Here is an 18,900-nt window from a genome sequence, read left to right as displayed (position 1 = left end):
TTCTTTAAATTATATCACGAAATTCATTCAGCCAATTAAAATTTAATTGAGCTAAGTCTTTATAATTTCAGTTATTGCAAGTTCATAACAATGAAAGGGTCATTCGTGGTAGGTACACAAAAGTCGAGGAAAGTAGCCTTCTGGTCGCAGCGGGGAGCCTGCCTAGCTGCCCGGCCCGGGGTGGCATCCCCCTGCCGGCGGCAGCCTCATTGGCCGGCGGCACTAGTTTGGGAATCGCTGCTATAAGCTATAGCGCATAAAGTAGACTAGAATGAAGAAAAAAAATGAAAAATGAGGAAGTTATGAGATTTAAAAAAAAATTGATTTTTTAACGTTTGTTTTTTTTGCTACTAATTATTTTGTTAAACAAACAATTTTCAATATTTTTTTCTGATTGTAGTCTACTTTGTGCGGACACCTTCTAAGAACATGTCAAAAAAGTTTCATAGCGATTGCTCAATTTTTGCGCCCTGTAGGACTTCCACCAACACGGAAAACGTGGTTTTGAGAAAAACGCGTCCAAAGTTTTTCATAAAAAACGCAAAAAATTATGTTGAACTTTTGCGCTATAATTACACGTATTCATCATTTCGTATGTTTTCGGGGTCGCTGATTTTAAATCTGCCATCAAATTTGCAAAATTCATTTGTTTTGAACAATTTTTATAAACAATTTTTTAAAACAAATTACAATTTTTGAATGATGTGTATGCTTTCCATAGCTTTCGATATCACTGATTTCAAATCTGGTACTATTTTTGCAATAAAAAATTATTTAAACAATTTATTAAATAAAAACTATTGCAAAATTACTTTTTCCCAAGATTTATTTGATTTTCATAGTTCAAGCGGTCAGAAATCACGAATTTGACATCAGATTTACAACAATCATTTGTTTAAATGAAGTTCAGAAAATGAGAGTACTTACGCCTAGTCAGCTATGCCAGGTCCATGGCAAGCCACCTTCCTCATTCTCGAAGAATTCGTCCTCAGCAGTCTTTTTCTGCCTCTGCAGGAGTCTGGCCTCCTATACGCGGATGCGCACACGCACTCATCATTGTGTGAAGAGACAAATCCTCTAAACAGGCTAAACATCCTCTGACATCGAACGATCATATACACGGGAAATACAAGCCTAAAATCGGAACCGCTTTTCCCGCCGCAGAGCACCCGGCCGCTGCAGCCAAGCGCGTTTGACACCGCTCCACTCAACGGCCCATAACTTTCGAAATTTTTGATATTTTGACTTGAAATTTTCCAAGTATCCGAAAATGCAAAAAAAAACGATTTTTTTTTTACCCAAAAAAGTAGGAACCCCCCTTAAGTAATCAATAGAATAAACACTAATTTTTTCTAGAAGTAGCATTCCAGACGATGAGAAAGCATTTTTATTTAAATATTGGCACATTTGTGTTGATATTAACTTTTTAATTATAAAAAAATAAACATTATAAGCATTTCATATGCGGAACGAAGATCAACCTCAAATTCACAAAGCAACACGTGATCACAAGGTATGCATAACCAATAGGGTGGTCAACTCATGTATCGATAATGCATTTTGAAAGATTTTGTATCAGAGTTATTAAGATACACACACAAAATATTAATCAATGAAAAGATTGTAGATTTAATTTTTAAATATAAATAAAAGAGTAATCAATTTAGGCTTTTTTATTATATTCTTCTTTAATATTGCACAAAAATGAATAATATTTTACCGGACAACGGAAAATGATCTATTTATTTATGATATCATCAAAACTCAAAATTAAAAGAAATGACTTAGTATACGGATTAACCAGAACTGGAGCTCTTGTAGTGGAACCGTCAAGTTGTTCCCCTTGCGTGGACATTTTATTGTTTATTTTCAAGTTATTAATTTAGCAGTTTAGATTAAAACAAATTATTCATGTTCCAAAAGATGTTTGAAATTGTTTCATTTTTTAAGCTTTAATTTTGAATTAGTTAATTTTTAAAGTTTCTCATAAATAACAAATCTATCCAGTCAATTTGACATTGACTACATGGTATACAATCTATACTACATAATATGACATTTATTAATAATATATTGATCATCTTTAAAATTTATATCATTTCTATTTAAAATTATAGTTTCGAATGCGCAATTATAAAAACTTTTTTTAAATTTCACAATTTTGTTGTTTAAAATTTATATATTAAAAATGACAGGACCATTTAACCATTAAATATTTCAAAATGTTACACTGAAAGCTTGGATAATTAGTTTTAAATTTCATAACTTAAATTTAAATATTATAAATTGTTTGGTTTCAATTTTAGACGTATAAAATTGTCTGGTTTTTTATATTAATCGGAATCTTAGAATATCAAATGGAGAAGCTCGATATTGCACACTTTCCACCTTAAAGGATTTTTAACTAAACAATTTTGAAAAATGAAAACAATGAAACAATGAAAAATTAAGACAATAACTTCTTAAATTAAAACCATTAAAATGAGAAGCTTTTTTAACTTGGCACTAAAAACTGAATTATTGTTCGCTTGAAAATGTTCTAAAATATTGAACATTTGAAACTCAACTTAAAAAAGAAACAATTTCGAATTGAAAGGGTAGCAGTGCAGAACTAGATAATTAAAATTTCGATCGAAAATGGAGTTGTTGGATAACAAATTCTTAAAAACTAAAATAAACATTGTAATAAAAAGATTTTTGCAAAATCTCATTTTTAGATACAATAATTTCAACAAAAAAGTTTAATAAACATTTAATTAACATTAAAATGTATTAATAATTGTTTACAACCTTTCAACATTGATATTTCTGATAATTATTGTAATTTTATCATCATTTACTTCTATTTTGGCGATCTTCAATTTTGATTTTCCTGGAACAGGATAATTTTTTTTATCAAATATCGTTTATTCTCATTCAGCATTCCCATATCATGAAAGCATGTTTTTATTTTTAAAAAATTAAAGGAAATTTTAATTTTAAACTTCTGGGTCAATTTTCTCGTAATTGGCTCACTGTTTACATTAAAGTTTATTTACTCGTATTCAGATAATTAAAATCTGGGAAGCATGTTTTAGGTTTTTATATTAACTGAAAATTAAATTTTTTTATTGCAATCAACAGCCGAGGCCTCTCGAATTTTAGTTTAGTGCTAATTTGAGATTGCCAATTTCGATATCCATGTTCTCGATCCTGGATAATTTTTTTCATTAAAACTTTTTTAGCCTCAAAATTCAGTAACACTTCAACTTGAGAGTATACTTTTGTTTTATCTTTATAGTGATTACTGTTTTACAAAATTCTTTTTCCCTCCCATGAAAAAATTCCTATTTTCTTGGAGATCTAGTTCTCTACTGTCACCTTTCATTTAGCAATTTTGTTTTTTATAAATTTTTAGAAAGCGCCTCCGTACACCGAAATTCGGTGAGCGTTATAGCACAAATATTTATGGCAAACGTACACACTATGCTTTTTTAACAATTTTTTTAAAGTTACAACGTAATATCTTGAAACTCTGCGATTTTCACCGATTTTTACTCCGTGAAAAAGTTGTCCTGAAACAAAATCATCGTACACTTGCCAGTTTTGGTTTGAATAACGTAAATATATCTTTTACACAAATAGAACTATTTGTCTGCAAGTTAGTCGCACAAGGAAATTTTTTGCTGCAAAAGGATTCCTGTTGAAACAAGTGAAAACCGTCTCAACTTTAGATTTAAAAGGAAATTCCCTTTCACTCAAGAAACATCCTTTTGTCACAAAAGGATATTTATCTGAGTGTTTAGTTGAAGATTTAAAAAATAAATAATTTCAAAAATATTCGATTAAAAATTTTCAAGAATTAATTATAAATCTGAATAAAGTGTTCAAAATTGGAGGATTTAAAATTAAAAAGTTAAAAATTGTGTTACACGGATTGATGTCGACCGATTCCAAAAAAGGGAATTTCTTTTTCCGGAAAACGGATGAAATGGTGTGGGGGGGGGGTCAATCACAAACATCTAAAGTCGAATTTTCGGACCACCCAGGTAAATCATTTTATTTACGCGATAAAGTGTACAATTTTAACAAATAGTATGAAACTGAAAGTACATATAAAATACGAGAGAAAGCAGTAGAGGAACTTAATTCGATTCAGAGGTTCCGAAAATAAATTTAATAATACATAATTATACTTAGTCATCATCTATTCAACGCTCTCGGAGGTCGAGCTTAATTACATTAATTGTTTATCTCCCACCTCCCTAACCCATAATAGAGTAGTATTTTAATTCAAGGAACAAAAATTGTCTTATAATAATCATATACTACACAATTAGAATTTTCATAGCTATATTAAATCCCTGATGAGATTAATTATCTAATAATTTCTATTTTAGGAGTGAATATCTTTAAAGCATTTAGCGATCATTTTTTATGAATATGTTACTAATGATACGTGATAAGTGACAAACATGTTTTTCAAAGGAAATATGGACGGCTCATGTTTGACCGTTCTGATAAAATTTAGAATTTTTTTTTAACCTATATAACTCTTGACCTGATTGAGATGTTTAAGTTTTCTTTCCTGACTCTCGTGGGTTAAATGTCAATTTTCTCGAAAATCCAGGTTTTTTTCACTAATTTTTTCTAAATTGGTACTCCAATGCCGAACAATTATTCCAAGTTTTATGCAGACTAAACTATTTTTCTGACCACAAGAATTTTTTTTCAAAAAATTGAAATTTGTATTTTTCTTACAAACAGCGACAGATTTGAGAAATCGCTAAGACAAAAATTTGCTAACTTTAAAAAATTTCACAAAAAATACCTCTTACTTTTGTATGCATCATTCACAGTTTCCTATTAAATTCAACTTTATCTGGCCCGCTAAATTTTTAAAACATGGAAAGTTGATTTGAATAAAAAAATGGGATTTTTTACCAAATCAAAGAACACGAGAATTTTTTTCAGCGAATTGAATTTTCGCCAGTATCTCAATTTAGCCAAACGTTATAAAGCTAAAAGAAAATAATGTTGTATTTTGAAAAAACCATATAATTTAAAATACTCAAAGCTAAGCGAAAGTAATTTTTTTTAAGAAGGCGAATTGAATGTGACTTAAAGTTACACTGAGGTCCATTAGGCTAACACCTCCGCAATCAAATTTTGAGATTTTTGATTGCTCAGAATTTTTTTTTTTTTTTTGGGATTTTTTTGTGCTCCAATTAGAATTTTTGGGCAATTCAATTTCCCCAAAATTTTGGGCATTTTTGGGCTCTTGAAATCCGCAAAAAAATTTTCCTCGAACCAATCGTTAACTTCCAAAATCAACACCCTATAACAAATTGAAAGTTTGTAGTAATTTAGTCACGGCATATTTTTGGGATTTTTTTGGCCTCCCAGAAAATATCCAATACGATTTTTGAGCTCCAGCCCTTAATGTCAAAAATCAACCCCTTGTACATAAGACTTTGTTAAAAAATAATATTTTTGAGAATTTTAAAACGGGAATAGAGTCTCTGATTTTTGGGCTCCTCGAAAATACCCAAAAATCAGAGACTCTATTGACACTGGAAAATTCTAAAAAAAAAGTTATTTTTTGGCAAAGTCGTATCTACGTGGTAGATAGGGTTGATTTTTAGGGCTTGATTTTTGACGTTAAGGGTTGGTTTAGGAAAATTTTTTTTTCGGATTTCAGGAGCCTAAAAAAAGCCCAAAATTCTGGTCGAATTGAATTTTTATTATTTAGTTATTTTAAGAAGTGGAGGTGCTGGGTTAATGTAAGCTAGCACCTCCACAAGAAAATTGATTTCTTAAAAAAAATTAAGGGAGTCCAAAAAAAACTACAAAAAAGCCCAAAATTCGATTTGGAGGTGTTGCACTGCCTGTAAAGCCTAAAATGTTAAAAATGGATTCCGTCTATATATTTAGTTTTTTGTTTTCAATAAACTGATACGTTTTTAAATTACAATTTATTTTGAAAATTCCAGTTCCGTCTATGGTGTAATAAGATATTTTTTATAAATAACTTTAAAGTTAAATGTATAATGTAAAATATTGTGAAAGTGTTTTTTTTTACTTCAAAGACCAAAAGACTTTCAAGAAAAGGGAAATAGGGTGTGTTTTCAATAAAATAAGGTAATAAATTCTATTAAATAATAATGATGGTGGTTCCATGTTGCTTCGATTTTCATTCAAAATATATATTTTATTTTCAACAAATTAGTGGAATGTTCACCAAAAAATATTAATATTTAACAAAAAATCTGCCCACTTTGCTCGCACATTCTCACCGCGTGCTACGCGAGTGGCTCGCTTCGCTCGCAAGTTTGGGCGCGCCTAGGGCGCGTGACGGTTAAATCTCGCGCTTCGCGCTCGGATATTTATTCTTTACATTTGGAATGCTTGAATAAAACTTTATCAAAAATATCTCTTTCAGATGGCAGTATTTATATGCGTTTTCATACTCTGAATTGTCTACTTAATTAAGTATAGTGAAATATTAAGTTTCTCAAAGCTCTGTAAAGCTTTGAGGTACACATTCTCATCGTGACACTCGCGCTGCGCGCTCGATTTCCGACAGACATTTTTAAACAGGTTTTGTTGAATCTTTTTTTCTTCTCGTAACTTTCGTCGTTTTTCTACACATTTTTTTTCAATGTTATTTTTCACGAATAAAACAAAAAGTACGCGTCCTATAAAGAAGTGATTCTTAACGAATTTTCAAATTCAGAAAAAAGTGATCTCAAAAATTTTCAAAATGCGCTCACTTTTTGAGGTTTTATAAAAAATGGCTGGTTAACAAACTCGTCCTTTCTTTTAGGACCTAAAAAAGTGTGCCAAAGATGGATTTGATCCATTCATTTTTTCAAAAGTTATCGTGTTTATGGACGGCCGGCTGGACGGACAGACAGACAAACAGACGCCATCGTAAAAACCTGATTTTCGGATTCAGGGGGTCTCGAAACGTGAAGATCCGTTGAAAAACTGTGATGTCAAAATTCGGACAATTCTAATACTTTCTCAATCATAAATGATGAAAATGTAGAAAGTTGAATTTTCTAGGTAAACAGACGAATTTTTTTAGAAAAAATTTAACATTTATACCCAAAAGCATTAATTTTCGATTAAAAAAGATGAATGTTCAAAAAAACAGTTAAATTTTCAGAAAAAAAGCCTATTTCGACTAAAAGATGAATTTTCGATTAAAAAGGCTAAATTTTCTATTGAGAAAGAAGAAGATTCAACAAAACAGATGAATTTTCAACAAATTATTCAAATTTGCTACAAAATAGTACAATTCTTAATCTAAAAGGATGAATTCTGGACTAAAAATATGATAGTAGACTTTTCAATTAAAAAAATGAGCTTTCGTCCAAAAAACATGAATTTTTAAACAACACATTTTCAATTCAAAGGGACGAATTTTGTAACCCGAAAGACGAATGTTCAACAAAACAGATGAATTTTCGATCAAAAGAGATGAATTCCGAATGAAAAATATATGCGATAGCCGACTTTTTAATTTAAAAAAATGATGGTGTAATAAACTTCCAAAAATAGTTGGATTTTCTTAATGGTTTCTATTAATTCATTTTTTCACTTGGCCGAAAAAATGAAGAAAAGGGGAAAAGGCAATTTTCTTGAAAACAGGGGGAAAAAGAAGAAATATTTTAAATAGGAGAAAATATGGGAATAGGAGAGAGTGATTCTACACAAGGAAGTTACTGATATTCTTTCTGAATATAAATTGTGACGTAGTTTAGGACATGTTCGTGTTTTTATGACCCAGGATCTAGGATATATATTTTGGATTATCGATAGAAAATCATACTTCAATCTGTGCTCTATTTGACAAAATTATACTTTTATACCCTTGATACAATCAAAAGTATAGGTAAATTTTGTATTTAAATACAAAATATATAACACGCGAGCTTATGGTATTTTCCAACTCTAAATCAGTTCTTCTCGAAAAGCGACTTTTCAATTTATTTGCGAAACATTTAAAGTATCGATAAATTATAAATTTATTATTAAAATTATAAGAAATTAATTATATAAATTTACGTTATCTATGTAATTACTTTGTGAAATACCTAAAAAGGAAGTTTCCGTTCTAAAATATATGGATGATTATAGTGAGGACAATTTAAACATATTTTTGTTGGACTTGCAAAATGATATTTAATGCAAAAGTAAAAACAAATCTGGAACATTTTCAGTTTTCAAAAAAAAATCCCAGCTTCTTCCCAGTGCTCACACTTCCGACTAGTTTCCGGTTTTCCCAGTCAGTGGCCACCCTGGTATAAAAAAGAACATTACTCTTGAGAAAGAACGACAGGATTGTGAATCGAACTGACATTGTGTTCCACCCTTGGGTAGGACTTCGAAAGAAGAACAATTAACTGTGGCGGAATGCTCTCATTGTTTGCGAAGGCAACAATAGCCAGAGGGTAAAGTCGCGAGGCAGATGCACAAAAAATGTACGCATAACAACGACTGTACAAAAAAAGTTTGAATTTAAAAACGCAATACAAAAAAAATCGATTGAGAATCAACAGTACACGGAAAACAATCTCTTAAATTTTATGGGCTTAGGGCTGTGTCAGGAGGCCGTATCCATTTTATCGCGGTGTACCTGCTCGTCTTACCCTCTCCACTTGACTTCTCCTCATGTCCCTGACTGAGCGAGATTGCTGCGCCGGACTTTGCCAGCGGGGGCCCCTTTGTCCTAATGAGTCATAAAATGCCATACATAAAAATGTTATAGTTCTGCAATCAGCAAATCAAAAATATTATATTCGGAATCTATATTTTTTTGCGATTACAACGATATGTAACTTGCAATTAAAATATTGAAATTAGACTATGTTATGGCAGATATTAGTTTGTTTTGACCCTGACTAGATAGCATTATGGAATTTTCCGTAGAATAGTTGAAAATGCATCAGTTTATTTGGTAGAAAATTCGCCTGTTGACAATTGAATAGAATATGCGGATTTTTACCCAACTGCCTAGAAGAATATTAAACTTGATACCAAGTATTTGAATTTTTAAACCAGAAAGACGAATCCTTAACAAAACAGTAAACAGTATAATTTTTTTAGTATACACATACACATATAGCCATACACTATCATTTTATAATATTAAAAATGATGGTCGATTCTTGGGCAACCGAACAGAACTAGAGGTTGAAAAAAAAGGATTTTGAAAAATAAGGGCCACACTAATGTATTAAACACAAGGGCAATTTATTAAAAGGAAATTAAACTTAACTTTCCACGGAATAGAATTAAAATGAATATACTTATTATAGTAGATTATAATATGGAAAATATAAGAGCATTACTTCCACCGGATGAGTATTAATTTGTCAACAGGCGAATTTTCTAGCAAATAAACTGATGCATTTTCAACTATTCTACGGAAAATTCCAGAATGCTATCTAGTCAGGGTCAAAAGAAACTAATATCTGCCATACCTTAGTCTAATTTCAATATTTTAATTGCAAGTTACATATCGTTGGAATTACAAAAAAAACATAGATTCTGAATATATTTTTAATTTCCTGATTAAAACTATAACATTTTTATGTATGGCATTTTATGCCTCATTAGGACAAAGGGGCCCCCACTGGAAAAGTCCGGCATAGCAATGTCGCTCAGTCAGGGACGTGAGGAGAAGTCGAGTGGAGAGGGTAAGACGAGTAGGTACACCGCGATGAATTGGAAATCGCCCGTGTCAGGGTACCATATGATACTTGTAGGCTTATTCGACCCTTCCTATTGTAAGGCGCTCGAGCTCGAGTTCGAAACTCAACGGGGCGTTGTGGTGCTCAACTGGCAGCTACTGTATTATATTGCGTTGTTACGTTTAAATTAAATCCCCATTTAAATCAGCCGACACTAAAACTTTGTATGCAATTCTTGTATTCAATCATATTAGCCTGAACAATGTCTAAGAAATGCCAAATTCTCTTCAAGATACTTACTCTAAATAAGAAAAAGAAGATTCCCAAAAGAAATCAAACTTTTGTTGAGAAAAAATTTTGAAAAGGCTAAAATATCTGCGCAGCAGCGTATGTTATTAAATTATCCAACAATATTAGACAGAATTTCATACAAAATTTTGATATCGGCTTGTTTGGATGGGGATTTAATTTAAACGTACCATATCAATGTAATCGAGTAGTCTCCGGGTGGGCACCACGACGGCCCGCCGAGCTTCGAACTCGAGCTCGAGCGCCTTACAATAGAAAGGGTCGAATAATGAGCCGTCGGGTATTATAAGCCATAAGGTACCCTGACACTGCCGTAAGACATTTTACGTGACTATTCTATGATTTATGGATAGAGAGAAAACTCTGGTGAGATTTCAGCGAAATTGATTCAATACTAGAACAAAAGTAAATTAATTTTTAAAAACAGAGTCACTGGAAACCCATGAGATCCTTTCTGACAAATAATAAACATTCCTCCAGATTTTTAATGACAGTCAAATAATTCTTTAAAAAAAAGGGATTCAATCAAGTAGTTGATAAATTTAATTGGAAAGTCCATCAAATTTCATTTAATCGTAAACGACTTTCTATATGTTTCGTGAAACAGAATTAAGAAAAAAGTAATTGAAGAAGTAAGAATACGGGTTAATGAAATTCCTTCGACAGTCTCTGATAATTATAAATGCGCAGTGAACGTTTTCCGTAGCACCGCGCACGTTGCCCGTTTTGTCCGTCGTGCGTCTCTCACTCTTTTGTCTTGTTTATCTAGTACAATGACATTAAATTAAACTTCATATCATGTTGCATAATACAAGAATTAACGAGATCATTTTGAAAGTTATTATCATGACTTTGATTCCTATTTAAATTTTAGAGATGAAGCGCTTCTAATTTTAAACAACGTTGAATAATTGTAAAGACTAATTGTGGCTTCGAAAGCATTTACTGATTACGATTTTGAAATTTATTAAATTAATTTCAAAATAAGTCAAAATTTGAATTCCTCTTTAACGTCCAACATTCAATTTGATCGTTTCTTTTTAACTGCCAAGAATTTAACAAAAACGTCTCAAATGTATTATAAATCCAAAAATAATCTTTTAAAAACATTAGAAAAGTACTATTTATGCAAAATAATTGAAAAAAGAATTTAAATTGTTTTTAAACAAAATTGAAATCGACTCATTCAAGAGAAAGCCACATTACAAGGGGGGAAAACATTCAAAAATTTATTCATTTTGAATTTGTGATTTTTTATTTGTAATTTTTGAACAAAATCGATATATTTTTATAAAAAATGCAATTATCAAAGAAAATGGCTCCAACATAAAATTGATAACATTTTGGAAATTACCCATAAACATGTATAATTCTTTTTTATTATTTAAATAATAAAATATAACATAAGGCAGCATAAAACAAGGTTAAAAAAGTTTAGGAAATGTTTAGAAATGCTATTATAACAGTTTATTAATAAATTTAAAAAATGGTATGCCCATTTAAAGCCAGATATTTAAGGAATAGGAATCAAAAAACATTTCGAAACATTTAATTAAGAAGGAAGTACACAAATGTTTTTCGTCCGACCACCGTAAGACTCAATCATTTTCAACCTAAAAGTACTTGCACTCGACTTTTCTTCACAGAATTATTTTTTCTAGTGATTTCGTAGTATTTTATATTCAAATCAAAATTAAAGTATCCAGCAATTTTTGAATCACGGAATATTCAAATTTAAGAATAACATTTTTCTATATATATATTAACTTATTTTTTAAGAGGTGTTAGTTCGCAACAAAAACTGAGTAACAAAGTAATTTTAAAGAATTGTATATATTAGAAACTGAGCGTTTTTATGGAGGTTTTTATATAGCAAAAAATCGTTTTTTTTTTCATCAAGTACTAGAGCATTTTTGCACTTGAGTTATCTTTATTGTTTATTTCTTTTGGATAGTTTATATACTTCTTGAATATTTAAAGAACAAAAAATGTCAAGCCTTTTTTGAAATAAGTAAAACTCAATTCTAAATTCTTTCCACGCAAAAAATGTTCGAGCCGAGATTTGGCAACCAAGATCAAAGTGGTGCAATAGCTCAGTTGGTTAGTGTGCGCGGTAAAATCCACGGGTTTAATTAGTTTAGGTAGCGCGTTCGAATCCTCAGTGAGTGCGATTTTTTAAAGCTTATGAGCGTGCGATTCACTTGCACAATACACATAGTATGTGTAAGTGGCCGTAATTGCGAATTGTGTATTAATAATTATAAAAAATTAAGATAATAATACATATTTTCAGCGACTTTCATTTAGTTTCCCAAGCTTTGCATCTGGGATTATAAAGCCTTTGCATGTTACATTTTTAGCGGCTTCCAAACAGATTTTATATCACTTTAAACAAATTATTTTAAAATGTTACATGCTCTTCAGATTGTGATTAATTATTTTATTGAATAGGGAAGGTTGTGAATTTTAATTGGCTTTCTCTCATATCCAAGACTATAATACTAAGTGTCGAGTTTTTTAATCGACCATTTATTATCTGCGTATAAAAAAGGAATCACTGAGCACAAACTTAGAAGATAATAATTTTACAATTTTGATAATACAGGTGTTGTACATTCAGCAGAAATGACAGACTTAAATTTGTATCTACATTCTGCCAAGGGGCGTGGATGAAGAAGTGACAGTGCAAAACTTCGAAACAATCAATCACTCTAATCATGAAGATAAAGAAGAATAAAAAAATGCAATGGGAAATTGAATCCTCTAAGAGGAAGGAAAAGTGAGATATAAAACAAAATTGTTATATTTCGCTTTGTACCATAAATAATTGTAAAGTTAATAATCGATATCAACAAGATAGATCTCTCACAAATTCCTTCCAAATTTTTAGACCCATTCGTTTCGTATTATTATGTATTTTTAAAAATATATTCAATAAATAAATAAAAAATATGGATTGTTAAAGTTTGCAGTTTATAATAAAAGATGCTCAAACCGTATAGTGGTAAATTAATTACTAAAGAACTCTAAAAATTTTAGTTTACCGGTTACGCAGATAATAAGTCAACGTCCTGATCAGAATTCAGAATAAGTTATTTCAGCTGATGTGCCGAAAACGTTCGCAAAACACTTGTAACTACTTATAAATTTTAGTCCTGAATTCGAAGCATTATATACTGAATAAATTAAAGCATATAATTAAACTTAAAATAAAGTATTTTTACCAAGTTTGATTTCGAAAATCTTAACATTTGGACCTTAATATTCAATAATAAGATTACACTGAATTTTTCATTTTAAGGTTCAATACATGAAAACTATAAAGCTACCGAAAAGGACAATAGAAATTCGATAGAAGTTTATTAAAATAATTATAATATTTGTTTTTTCAATATAAATAACGTGAAGTTTATAAACTCGGAAACATCGAAACTTTACTTTTTAGATTGAGTTTTCAAAAATTACAATTAGATTATAACGAATTTGTTCAATCTTTGAAATGAAGGGACTCCGGACATAAGGGTGCAATTTTAACATACTTTTAAATCCATAATTGACATCAATCAATTTAATTATTGCAGGAAACTGAAGCAAATTGCACATTTTTGGCTTCTGAAAATGGCGTATGTAGTGTCAATGAACAGAAAATTGCGCTTAAACGTTTAAAAAATTATGTTCTTCTTCGGAAAATACAAAGGGCTTTCCAATTATCTAAGCACCTGCAATCACAACAACGTCTTTCTGTCACACTCACTCCGATTGCGAGTGCCCATTGAATTTCCCAAAAAAATGTAACATGAAAGCGCAACTTTTTGGCCATTGATACTACATACACCATTTACAGAAGCCACAAATGTGCAATTTGCTTGAAGAATTATATCTGTATGTTCTTTAGCTTCGGAGATGGCATCTAACTACAGGACTGTCGATTTGACTATCCTGATAGTGAGTCTAAATCACCTGTGATTATTCAAACAGACTATAAAATTATGGTCTGTCTGATAATGAAGAAAAAATTGGAGATGTACTTGGTACTATACAGATTCATAAAAAATGGAAAACATTAAACTAGAAGTGAATAAATTTCTGCGTATTAGCAGATTGATCCCCAGTCACCCCAACAATCCTGCCTGTAACCCTTTCAATTCATTGCAACCCCGCACTAAGTAAATTTTTCTTCTCGTTAATAATTCCCTTTACTCCTCGTGGTTAATCCAAGCCGGGCGCCAAGGATTAATAAAACGTGGCATTTGCGACACAAACTCGGAGAGTTGACAGCTCTAGAGTCAAAGACCGTGTCGAGCAGACACGACAGAAGTAGTAGTTATGATGCCTGAGTGGTACTGCCTACTATCTCGCATATACAATCCTCATGTGTGAACGGGTGCTTGGCAAAAGGGGTCAAAGGAAAGAGCTGGCAGAAGGGAAACAGAAAAAAAGACTGGAAAATAAAGCTATTTTTAAGAGAGAAAATGAAGAAGATGTTAGCCAACCTTTCCAAAAGCAGGCTCACGTCATCGCCCTTCGTGGCCTATCGCGAAGAGCATTTGGCAAGGTCAGACAAACTTTTCAGAATTGCTAATGAATGACCTAAGAAGAGTGCCTTGTGACTCACTCACTACATTCGACGTACGTGGTACGAGCCGAATGAAGAATTATGACTCGATACAAAAATAACTTGCCTTGCCTCCTGGCTCTCCCACAACCTACAATATACCCTTATAAATAGACCACTTCCTTTTTCACGAGATCTAATTTTGGTCGAGGAGAGGGCCATTAAAGGAACTGTAAACTTTCACTTTCTAAGAAGCAAGTCGATCGTTTATTATTTCACACTTCAGAAGGAAGAGGCTCTAGGCTCCAGATAGTTTCCTAGCTCTAGATAAACTTCGTAACCACTTTTTGGCTAATTTTTGGCTACAATTTGGCTAATAATTTTGGCCCTTCCCCATATCCAAAAGTAACGTATCCGTTGGCTAAACACGGGTTTGATATTTATTCTGCGTTTTTTCGCGTTTTTAGTGAGTTGAGTTGTCCAGAATACTCCCAAAACAGGGGAGTCATGGTGGTTTTTAACGAACATAGGGGAATAAATTCTTTTAAATAAAATGAATACAGATACCGTAATAAATTTAATTTGAAACACTTGCCATTTCTAAGATTTCAAGACCATGTCTATGGCATTTTGATCAAAATAGTTGAATTTTAAACCAAAAAAGATTTTACACCAAGAGAGGAATTTTCAACCCAAAAAGACAAATTTAAAACAAAAAATTTAACTTTGTAAGCAAACAGGGGCATTAACAAGAAATTATTTGAAATGTCAAGCAAAAGAGACGAATTTTGAAGCAAACAGATGAACTTTTAACCAAATAGTTAAATTTTCAAGCAAAAATAAAGAATTTTTAAGAAAACTGTTGAGTTTTTGACGAAAAACATTACTTTATCAAAGTAGTTAAATTTTTAGTCAGATAACTCAATTTTTAAACTGTCAGAACGAATTTTTAACCAACAAGATTAATTTTTAACTAAATACATCAGTTTTTAAGGAAATAGTTGGCTCTTCAACTAAAAAATATCAGTTTTCAACAAAAAATGGAATACTTACATTTTTAGTTCAAAAAAAATAATTTTAAAATACATGATTTTCAAACAGTTGAATTCAATGAAAAAAGGACGAATTTTTTTACCAAAACAGTTGAATCTTCATCCAAGAAGATGCATTTTCTACAAACAAGATTAATTTACTAGCCAAAAAGATGAATTAAAAAAAATTATGTATTTAATCAAGATAGATGAATTTTCAAGTAAAAAGATTATTATTGTTTATCAAAAGACAAATTTACACAAAATATATGTATTTTGAACCAAATAGTAGAATTTTCAATTAAAAAAGAAATTATTTTTAACAAAAATGAATTTGCATATATGAGAAACTTTGACAAAAATTTCTATAATTTGAAAAAATGGAAAATGTTGAAATTGCTCTAATTTTTTAAATGATGAGTTAATCAAAAAATTCGACTAGAATAGTTTAAAAATATATTTGGTAACTACTGAAAATTTTGAATGAAATTTTCGGATCTATGAAAAAAAAATTTTTCTATTTTTTGAAAATTGTCTAATTTTTGAAAAGTATATAACCTTTCTAATTTTCATCAAAATAAACAAATATATTTAGAAAATTAGCAAGTATTTTACCCATTTATAAGAAACTTGAACAAAAATTGATAAAATTAGAAGAAAATTTTTTTTTGAAATTTTTTTGAAAATGCTCTCAATTTTTTAATTTTTGTTGGAAATGTCTGTTTAACAAACTTAACATTCATTTTGGGGACCTTCAAATCATTCAAAAATTAGCGTAGCTACAACATTCATGTAACCATACATACAGACAGACATACAGATATACAGACAGACACCAACTAAATTTTATGTTTTTCGGATTATGTGCGTGCCGAAACGTCAAAATCCGTTAAAAACCAGAGATCGAAAATTAGGACGATTGCATTACACTTTCATGAATGAGAATGTAAAAAATATATTTTCAACCAAAGAGTAGAGTTTGTTACTAAAGAAGATTCGCTATCAAACAAAAATGGAATATTTAAATTCCCAGTTGAAAAAATTATTTAAAAAAAATTAATTTGCAACCAAATTAACTCAACGTAAAAAGACGAATTAAAAAAATTGATGCCTCAATTAAAAGTATGAATTTTCAACCTAAAAATGAATTTTCAACAAAATATGTAGTTGAATTTTTAACTGAAAATGAAACAAATTTTTTTTTAATAGTTCAAATTTCGACAAAAACTGTAATTTTAACAATTTACTATCGGCGAAAAAACTATAGGCATCTGCCTTTAAAGCTTAACAACTCAGTCAAAAAAAATGCCAGTGGACCAAAAAATAATAATTTAAAAGCTGAAAGTGTTCTACGTTAATCAGCTTGAAGACGTTTATGTAAAAAAATTGTTGTGCTTAGCAGACTGAAAAATGTAAAAAAAAGTGAACCAGTTGCAGTTGAGAAATTTGAAAAATATAAAAAATTGTTGCTTAAAAGTACAAAAATGTGCAACTATATTATCTTCAGTTCTAATACAGATATTAAAGTGACTCAAACTGCAAACTGTAATGGATAGGCTCTTGTAATTATTTTTAATCACCCGGAAGGACGTGTTAGTCTTATTTTTTGTGAAAATCGAAATATTTTTATACATTTTTTTATTGGAAAACAACTGACATATAGCGGGAGGGGGGGGGGGGGGCTTTTTTTGTTTTACTGCCAACCGCTGGTGCCATTCTTCGACCCCTGGTTCTGAATGCTTGGATGACACCTGGCCACGGGCCGAAGAAAAGGACCAGCGGTCGGCAGTAAAAAAAACGGGCCCCCCCTGCTTTCTGTCACTTGTTTTCAGACAAAAAAAAATGTCTAAAAATATCTCGATTTTCACAAGAAATAAGACTAACAAATCCTTACGGATGATTGAAAATAAATACAAAGCCTATCCATTACAGTTTGCAGTTTGAATCGCTTGAATATCTGTATTAGAACTAAAGATGATATAGTTGCACATTTTTGTACTTTTAAGCAACAATTTGCATTATTTTTTTAATTTCTCAACTGGTTCACAACAGTTTTCCTCATACTCATGAATTTTTTCAAAATTTTCCCATCGCCCCTTGTATAAGAAATAATGCTCTAAACTTGGCTGTTCTTAAATGTACCCAAAAATCCTGACTTTTTTTTACATTTTTCAGTCTGCTAAGCGCAAAAATTTTTTTACATAAACATCTTCAAGCTCATTTACGTAGAACACTTTCAACTTTTATATGAATGTTTTTTTGTTGCGTTAGCATTTTTTTTTACTGAGTTGTTAAGATTCAAAGGCAGATGGCTATAGTTTTTTCGCCGATACTAGTTAAAGTTTCGAACAAAAATGATTCAACTTCAACAAAATACGTTCACTTTAAAAAAAAAGTTTAATATTTCAAGCAAATAGTAGAGTTTTTAACCAAATGAGATGAATTATAAACCAAAAATACAACAGTAGGCGTTTTAACCAAAAAGAATTAACTTTTAACCAAAAAGTATTTGATTTTCTCATTGAGTTCTGTTAATTCAGTTCCACGCATTTAAGGACATGTGGTACTTCGTCATGTGGTAAGTCGGGTTCAGTTCCCTCGGATTTTTTTCCACAAAAATAAAATTTTTTTAAAACTAATTCCGGAGATGCTAGAAAGTATTATAACGGACGCGCCCGTACTCTTTTTTTAAAGGGATTATAACAAAAAAATGTATTGCACAAAATAACAATTTTATGCCTGTGCACTATTTTGAGGTTAGAATCGTTTTTCAGCTCTTTGTTATACCGAGAAAGTAGGTCTTTGACGTACCGATTCTGTTGGTAGCACTCAAGAATAATTATGTGAGAGAATTGTAACACCCATGACCTCAAAATACACACACCCGTCAAATTTAGCAAAATTAATTTTTTTTAATTAACCCACAAAAAAAGAATACGGGGACGTCTGTTAAAATGTTCGCTTTCATTCCCTAGATTTTGAAGACAAAATATTGATTATTGTGGGAAAAAAGCCGAGGGAATCTAACACTGATAAAATCGATACAATTTCCTAAGTATCACATACATTAATCGAATTTAGCCAAAATTAATTTTTTGAATTATTCCACAAAAAAAGTCCGGAGACGTCCGTTAGCATGATCGCTATCATTCCCCAGATTTTGAAGACAAAATCTTTATTATTGTAGGAAAAAAGTCGATGGAACCTAACACTGGTAAAATCGATAACACAGGCCGACAAAATTTGACAAAGGTCCGGAACCAAAGACCAGACCTAGTATACCCGAAGGTTTTTGCTGCGCTGAATCCGAATCCGACCTCAGAAA

At 30.9% G+C, this 18,900-nt stretch overlaps 1 protein-coding gene across 1 annotated transcript in view; it reads right to left on the bottom strand.

Moving 5' to 3' along the window:
• Window positions 1-18,900, bottom strand: part of LOC117170011 (unconventional myosin-XVIIIa) — a 399,533-nt gene that overhangs the window by 313,336 nt on the left and 67,297 nt on the right. The gene's annotated exons all lie outside the window — the stretch shown is intronic.

This window comes from Belonocnema kinseyi, chromosome 3 (assembly GCF_010883055.1).
Source record: "Belonocnema kinseyi isolate 2016_QV_RU_SX_M_011 chromosome 3, B_treatae_v1, whole genome shotgun sequence".
NCBI classification, from domain to species: Eukaryota; Metazoa; Arthropoda; class Insecta; order Hymenoptera; family Cynipidae; genus Belonocnema; species Belonocnema kinseyi.
The sequence above is the reverse complement of the archived record's forward strand: the minus strand, read 5'-3'. Positions and strand labels throughout refer to the sequence as shown.